This window comes from Notolabrus celidotus, chromosome 4 (genome assembly GCF_009762535.1).
Source record: "Notolabrus celidotus isolate fNotCel1 chromosome 4, fNotCel1.pri, whole genome shotgun sequence".
Classification (NCBI taxonomy): domain Eukaryota; kingdom Metazoa; phylum Chordata; class Actinopteri; order Labriformes; family Labridae; genus Notolabrus; species Notolabrus celidotus.
Genome location: NC_048275.1, coordinates 29,760,112 through 29,767,909, shown reverse-complemented (window position 1 = coordinate 29,767,909; position 7,798 = coordinate 29,760,112). Strand labels below are relative to the sequence as shown.

Here is a 7,798-nt window from a genome sequence, read left to right as displayed (position 1 = left end):
GAAACCAGAAAATGTTCACAGTTCAGAAGCACCAGACAGAATAATACAAAACCAATTACTGATACAGTCAGATGGTGATATATTCAATAGCTGACCAATGAGCAGTAAACATTTCTTGCTTCTAGGTCAAAAAGAAGTAATGACTGATCTAAAAGGTACTAACAGTTAATTTACCATGTACAAATCAATGAGTTTCACTTCATTAATTCCTTGTCTAACATCCATGTTAGAGGTGATGTGCTCACTGTTTCTGTGGAAAGAAAATAGGCCCACTGATGACATTTTCCAGGGTGAACTTCCTCTTCAGTCCATATTTTAATTCAATATCAAGGTGAGATCACTTCCTGCAGACTGAGCTGTTCAGGGTGTGACATCAAAAAAACAAAGGAACAAATGAGCAGGAACAGCAAATACTCCTGTGGAGAGAGGTAGAGACACAGAGAGAGAGAGAGAGAGAGAGAGAGAGAGGGAGGCTCAAATCCTGAAAAAAAACTCTCATGTCAAACCTGTATGATTGGCTTTTTATCTTTGTCACATTTCTGATTGGTGTCTTTTTCACATTTTGTATAACAAAAACAAAGACTGGGATTACAGTGCTGCCAGGCTTTCAACACATAGCAAGAGAAGCGATCAGATCCGTCTTCTAGCAGGGCCCTACTCATGGTGCCTTAGTCTCGACTGTTTAGGCTCCACGGCTGTGGAACTCCCTGCATGAGGATGTTGTTGGCTTTTTTGTATTTGTCTCTTTCATACGGTGACCTTGAACGGCAAAACACAACAACATTTCAGGAGACACAACATTTCACATAACTCAACAACAATTAAACAGTTTTAAACAAAGTTTAAAATGCTTGCAGGGATTCGGATGACTAGTTGTGATAGAAACATGGAACGACATCCAGCTGTCGGCTTCTGTCGAATCAGAAACAAGAAGTTTTATCCCTACCTTTTCTGTTTTCTGAAATGTTGTTGTGTTATGTGAAATGTTGTTTTTGTGAAATGTTGTGTTTTTGTGAAATGTTGTGTTTTGCACCTCAGAGCCATCGTACTTTCATCTTGTATTATTGAGTTATTGGATCTTACTTATTTTTATTATTTGTTTTCATAACTGTTATTTTTCTTGTTTTGATTAGCATTATTTGATTTTCATATTTTTGATGTCTTATCTCTTTTTGAAAAGTGCTATATAAATCAAGTTTCTAAATGTCCAGCCTGCAAACCAAAAACTAACCCTTGTGTCTTGTAAAATCAATACTCAGTGTGCTCACTTACAACCCAAAGTGCTCAGCAGTCCAGCATCTAGCCAGTGATTGAGTGAACTATGGGCATCTTGTTTGCGCAAGCACTGGATGAGACTGGGGAAGACTTGGAATCATATGCTCTATGCAGCCTGGGGACAGAGATAAGTGCAGTATCATTAAAGGCTAAAAATTCCTCTGATACCTGGTTAGGGTTACTCCCTGGGTGGTTTTCATATTTCTAATGATTAAGTACTTCCAAAACCTGCAGTTGTGAATCAGTGTGTTTTTCTTCTTGTGTTTCAACCAAACAAGTCCATCAGGGCGGTTCTATGAGTACAATATTCCCTCATCAACTGAGAAGAAAACATGTCCTGCAGGTTTACACTGATGAGGAGGTGAGGGATATAGATATAAAGTGATCTCTATCCACCCGAGTACTAAAGCTAAAGAGGTAACCTTTATAATTCTTTACAACATCTATCCATCTCATCACTTCTTATGATTATGATTTCTTTGGAAAGATAAACCACCGATTTTGAGGAAGGGAGACTGTTGACTATTGCTTCTATGGTGATTATTGGCTTGCATTTTAGTGCAGGCTACATTCTGAAGTATGTTATGTCACACTTTCTAAATGTCAAATTCATTAAAAGCTAGAATATTAAAGAAGGAGAACATTTTAGAGTTTTTGATAATACTGTGATTTTGATTTTGTAGGCCTATTAGGATCACACTTTACACTGTAATACCCTACATAAAGGTCAAACCCTATCAACAGGTGGAAGAATGAACTTTTGCCATTTACAAAATACTGAACTTCTAGGACTCTCACACTATCCTTTATTTTGTTATTTTATATTGTGTTTTAGTCAGCCTGCACTAGCTGTAACTTCAGTTGTCTTGTTTTTTGAAAATGTGCCTCAGTGTTTGTATTTGTATATTGCACAGTAAAGGAAAAACAACAGACTATCATGAACTGATTTGATTTGATTTTATGTCTTTATTTAGAACATGTAAAAGTAAAATAGAAAAAGAAAACATACAAGTAAAAAAGAAGAAATAGTTATACCAAAAACCCCCAAATCAATCAGTTCCATTAGCAAGCACTGAAACATTTTACTTTACATGTGTGAAATGGAGTAGGAAGAAATTAATACTTATCTAATCCTACCCCTTTATTCACTATATTCTGGCATTATACGAGTGCATTCCCACAAAACAAATCTTCATCTCCTATCTTCATACTTACACCTACAATTAAAGGCAAACACTTGTCTTCCTCCTTGTTCCTCATGAAAATTACTTCTTCGTACCTCTTTCTAAACTGGATTATGTTCTGACATTGTTGTAGCTCCATATTGAGACTGTTCCACAGCTTTACGCCACAGATTGAAATGCAAAAGCTTTTCCTTGCGGTCCGAACACTCATCATCTTTAATCTTAACTTCCCTCTTAAGTTATAACCCCCCTCTCTTTCAAAGAACAATCTTTGAATATTTCCTGGCAGGAGATTTTTCCTTGCCTTATACACAAGGTCAAATCATTTCAATATTTTGGATTTGAGGAACAATGAATTTGTGTGTTCACAGAAATCAAAATTGAGAACTATTCTGATGGCTCTTTTCAGTAGTATTGACAGTGGTTGCAGTGAGCTTTTATAAGTGTGGGACAGTTTCAGGATGACATGCTGTCATCTGTAAAGTTACGACTGTTAAACAAATGAAGAACAGTAAAAAGTGCCAGATAAACCTCAGATATGTGACCTGAGTATAAGTAGAACAATTTAAGGAAAGCACAACTATCTGTTATTTATATCTAAGGCACAACCCTCTCACTACAAGACTGTAGAGTACTACAGTGCTGAATCATTTGTCCTGAAGGTGTCGCTAGAGGAAATATCATTGGCTTGTTAAAATGGACCTAAGTGCCGTGACAGGTCATGCATGTTGCTATTGTTGTGCTTTTATTTCGAAAGACAAACCGGAAATGCCTGCCGCTGTATGGTACCGCCAAGTGTCGGGTCGGCCCAGCTCAGAGTGAAGGTAAGCAGCTGACTCAAGTGACGCAGCGATTATCTGACTCTTCATTTTTTACACGGCATGTGTGTACGCACGGTGGTGCTGCACGTGCTTCTCACATGCAACCCGCTGCTAAAATCCTGATGCTGCAGGTGTACATCTGTGAGGCTGTAGACTCATCATTTCGCGTGTGTGTGTGTGTGTGTGTGTGTGTGTGTGTGTGTGTGTGTGTATATGTATATGTATGTGTATGTGTGTGTATGTATGTATGTGTATGTATGTGTATGTGTATGTATGTGTATGTCTGTTTGTGTGTATGTGTGTGTGTGTGTGTGTGTGTGTGTCCTGAGTTTCCTGTCATGTTGACGCTGCTTGTTGTGTTTCTTTTAGGATGAAGTAGCCTACCTGCTTCAGCTATAAGTGTTAAAGCTAACTGGTTGTCTAATTAAATGTCCTTTCTGAAAGTTTTAAATTCCCCCAAAGTTTAATATCTCTAGCTGCATTTTTTTGTCCAACTTTTATTTCAAAATACTTTTAAACAATTATTTGACATGTTTCTTTAACTTACTCAATAAAGAGCTAAACTAAACTTCTTATCTTTCGAATGCTCTTTTAAAAACTTGAAATCAGTATTAATTAGGCCTATTGTCGAAACATACATCATCTTTCTGCTGTGTTGGTTAAATAACAAGTGAACAGACTAACTTTGTTTACACATCACAAATTATGTGAAGGGGTTATTTATAAATTGAATTTTATATAATATGAACTACATGTTGTAGACTTCTTAAAAGTCTCAATGCAATTACTGACGACCTCCGGTATGAGGCCATCCATTATATCATTTTAAAGAACTTAAAACTGTTCAATCAGAATAAAACAAAACAAAAAAAGACTGAAAATCAGAAACCAATAACCCTATGTCTGCAAAGTCCCCCCTTCCATCTCTCTTCCCTCTGCATGTAAGTGTGTGCGTGTGTGTGTGCTCTCTCTCTCTCTTTGTTGAAGCTCTGTCTCCCTCTCTCTCTGCATTCTTAATGAGAGTGTGTATTGTTGCATTGTTGTGTAAAATTAGCAAATGAATAAACGCAACATACTGACACTCAGTTCCCAGGCATCCTTTCACACGCTGTGTGTGTGTGTTTATAAATTGCACAATAACCCCCACCCCATCCCTCCAACCCTTGTTTGGGAGATATTTTGTTGTGAAAATTCTTGTGTGGGAAAGTCCATTAAACAAACACATGCTATTAAAGCTACCACTGTGGTGCTGAGCAAGGCACTGAGTCAGTTTTAAACTCAAATCAGGTTTCACACTTTGATTAAACATGAAGTAAGTTTAATAGTAGTGATTTCATTAAAGTTATTTATTCTTGAGAACAATGACAAGAGTTGAATTACATAAAGAAGAACCAAGCATAATGTGTTTGTTCCCCTCATTAGACTGCAGCACAGCCTCCTTTTTCAGGCTTTAATGTGTGTGAAAATGGCAAGATGAGCGTTTAGGACTGTCTTAGCTCCTTAAGAGTGATTGACAGCTGAGAAACGTGAAAACTAAATAAACTTAGGAGCAAATTTGTTTAAAAAAGGCTTGTGTATAAAAGGATGACATCTTTAGGGGTTGAATTTTTTTATACAAATCCTCCTTTGACATTATGTTAAGTCTTAAAGTAAACACAAGTAGGGGTGTGGCTTATTTGAGTGACTGGTGGGTGTTGCTGGTGGTCGTCTTGGCTACTTCAGTCGCTGAAGTTGACCTCTCACCATGTTTTTGACGTTGGTTCTTTTATGAAGATTTCTTATTGCACATATTGTGGCTTTATTGCAGTCCACTATTGGAATAACTTTGGCCCTCCCGGCCAGATATGGTCACTGGCCTTAAAGCAACTGAACAGGCGATAGCTACAACGATATATAAACTTATGGCTTTAAAACAACAGGACACAAAGCGATGGGAAGCATCCACTATTTATAACATTGCTAACACCTAAGCAGGGGTGAGAGAGGGCTTCTCTGCTCTAGTTTTTCTCTCTTAAATCTCACTCTGGTTTTTGCTCGCCTTTGCCGTCCGTCTGGTTTCCATCAGATGTGGTCTTGAGCTGCAGCTCTTTTGCTGTGGCGACAGGGAGCAGTCTGGTCGCCATGGGAGACAGCTAGAAATAAGCTCTTATTAAACATTTGTTTGTGTGTGTGTGCGTGTGTGGGTGCACGCACTTCCCCTTCAAATAATAGTAGTGATAAAGAGCACTAAGTTTAAGGGTCGCTGTCGTACACTGTAATCTGTGTGTGTGTGTGTGTGTGTGTGTGTGTGTGTGTGTGTGTGTGTGTGTGTGTGTGTGTGTGTGTGTATGTGTGTGTTTGATGATATAATTTATTTTTTGGCTCTTTCTTGTTTTCTGCTTCTTCACATGAAGTCTCTTAAAAAAAAAACTAAAAAAGTGCCTGAATGTGGAGTCAAATCAGTACTCTCTGTTTGGCCTTAGCAGTGTGTAGAGCTACAGCAGTGGTAGTGTTGGGAGTGGAAGTAGAAGTAGTTGTAATAGTAGTAGTAATAGTAGCAGCAAGATAGAGGCTAACAAGAAGCTACTAATGGCATCCAGATACCTTGAATTGGCATAAATACAGTAAACAACACAATAGTTATCCTCACCAGCTCACCTGTTCCCACTCAAAAATGATCAAACAAAGAAGACACAACATTATATTATATAAAGTTTCATTTATTTTGTTTTGTGTGTGTGTGTGTGTGTGTGTGTGTGTGTGTGTGTGTGTGTGTGTGTGTGTGTGTGTGTGCGTGTGTGTGTGTGTGTGTGTGTGTGCGTGTGTTTGTGTGTGTGTGTGTATGTGTGTGTGTGTGATATCAAAGACTTCCTGACCTCTCCTCTTGTACCATCAGTACTCCATTATATTTTGATAAATATATATATGATTTGAATAACTTCAATACCAAATCTGGTCTTGCGTTCATTGCCCGACTCATTTCAAAAGGATAATGTATAGTGAGAGGGTTGTTTTAGGGGTTTGGGACCCTTACGGGGAGCAGCATAGTGTGCAGGTCTTTTCTCACCCTGAAGGGGTTCAAATCATCTATAACAACCTGCTCACTTTACATTATCCCACTGATTAACTGGCAACCAAATAAAGTGATAAACAAGCCGACACCAAATATTGATTTAAAAATGTATTTATTTAAACGGCTAAAAAAAACAGGCCCTTCTTTATGGCTGGAAGCGTTATATGACAACAACATTCTCATTATACTACATATGTTGGAAGATTAATTGTGACGATTAGAGTCTTCTATGTTAAGCTATTCAAACTTGTACCAACATCCACAGTCCTGTACTATTTTCCAGTAGTTATAGTATAAGCGGCAGTAGCAGTATCATTTACCTAGCTAAGAAGATTACTGGATTTCTGTGCGGCCCATGTTATTGGTCTTACCTGTATTCTGTTGTTGCAGAATTAATGGTGAAATGTCAACCCAATGAAAGCAATATTTCACATTTGAATCATGGCAGCTGTAAGACTAGCTCTACTTAACTCCAGAGCAGAAAAATCGAGGCTCCTGAAGTGATGTAATGTGTGCTCATTGTGCAGGTGCATGGTGCTGTAGAGTTCTTATTTTAAAATGTGGTTTTAAATTGCAATCCTGCTAATTATCTCCAGTTTCTCTCATCCTCAGCTCTAAACAGAGCCTGTTGTTTTGTTATGCTGATTACATAACCCTGTTTCATGTCTTCTATGCCTGCTCCTCAGAGGATGAACACCCTCAGGGTAAACATTTCATTTTTAGCTCCTCTGCTGGTTCAGATTCAAAGAATAAAGGATAGATCCTCCGGCTGTAGATTGTTGCTATTCTAGCTGTAATAAACTCTGCAGCCTGTAGGGGACGCCGACTGTTTGTTCCTCCTCCTGCAGGCATTTCATCTCCAGAATACAGTTAACAAGTAGTGAACCCTTATCTGCTGTCTTCATTTGCATATTTCAGTAATTGGTGCTGTAGATTTGTGTGCGTGTGTGTGTGTGTGTGTGTGTGTGTGTGTGTGTGTGTGTGTGTGTGTGTGTGTGTGTGTGTGTGTGTGTGTGTGTGTGTATTGTACTAGTGTTTACAGCCCCAGCAGGGTTTCTACAATAATAACGTGGTTCACATTCAGCAGCCTGCAGGAAACTCTTAGCATCATTAGACATGCAGAAACTCAAAACAGGAATAAAGTTTTATCTTCATGTGATGACACAAAGAAACAACCAAGGTCAAAGGTTATGAAAGGTCATTGATCTAAGTTTGCTTAGACTGTGAACCAGATCAAAGTATTTATTTGAAATGTAGATGTAGGTTCTATGTTTCTTATTTCATGGAGGTGCGACTCCACTTGTTACAAAATAAGTCTGATCTTATAGAAGTCAAGAAGAGTATGAACTTGATTCTCACTGGAAGTAAATTGACTCTACCTCTATAATGCATTTTTAGTCTTAAGACCATTCAAAGAACTTTTACACAACATGTCACACTCACCATATTGGGTTACTGACAGAAGA

The 7,798-nt window shown here is 38.2% G+C and overlaps 1 protein-coding gene across 2 annotated transcripts in view; it reads left to right on the top strand.

Moving 5' to 3' along the window:
* Positions 1 to 3,216: 3,216 nt before the first annotated feature.
* The window catches only part of usp54a (ubiquitin specific peptidase 54a), an 87,830-nt gene continuing 83,248 nt past the window's right edge, over positions 3,217 to 7,798 (top strand). Inside the window, exon 1 of one of the 2 annotated variants that reach the window (XM_034682023.1) lies at positions 3,217 to 3,283. The gene's annotated coding sequence lies outside the window, so the exon portion shown is untranslated. The remainder of the gene's footprint in view (positions 3,284 to 7,798) is intronic. The other variant, XM_034682024.1, reaches the window with a different exon arrangement.